Below are 678 nucleotides of genomic sequence, written 5' to 3'. Positions count from 1 at the left end.
TCGTATTACCCAATTTATTAAACGAAAAAGGGAAAATACAGTAAAACATTTTGGATGTTACAATGATCATTTATTATATTATTTATGGCATCAAGCATGTACAGTATGAGCCAATCAGTGGCAGTAATGACAGAGCATGCGCTGTTACGCAAAAACCATGATAGAGTGAAGTCGCGGAAGTCGAAGTGCGAAGTGGCGAGGGTTCCCTGTATAGCAAAGCGCTCTCCCACTCTGCTGCAGAAATGGACTGTTAGTTGCGCTCATGTAATGGTCTGCAGTGGTTCTCTTTCTGTTTTGCTTCCCAGCACTCCTGAGATGGTGATGTTATTCACATGGTGCAAGATGACATGTCATCACACTGATATCTTAATTTACTGAGTGAAAAAAGAAACAAAAAATGAAAGTAACTTGGTTTCCATTAAAGACGGGTACCTGAAGCTGCACATTTTCCTTCACATTCCACTGGTAAAGACTAATTTTAACAAACAAACTCACTGCCATCAATTTAGTGACAAATTTTAGTGACCTTACAGGGTGGAACTACCCCTGTAAGTTTCTGAGACTGTAATTGTTTGTGGGAGTTTTTATCCCAAGGAGCTGCTGGTAGTTTTGAACTGCTGGCCTTGTGATTAGCCTCAGCGCAATGTATAATCATTATGCTACCAGGGGTTGACCAAA

The sequence above is a fragment of the Echinops telfairi genome, unplaced genomic scaffold (assembly GCF_000313985.2).
Source record: "Echinops telfairi isolate 266 unplaced genomic scaffold, ASM31398v2 ScPeMD7_655;HRSCAF=1070, whole genome shotgun sequence".
In the NCBI taxonomy this organism is placed as follows: domain Eukaryota; kingdom Metazoa; phylum Chordata; class Mammalia; order Afrosoricida; family Tenrecidae; genus Echinops; species Echinops telfairi.
Note: the sequence above shows the minus strand (reverse complement) of the source record.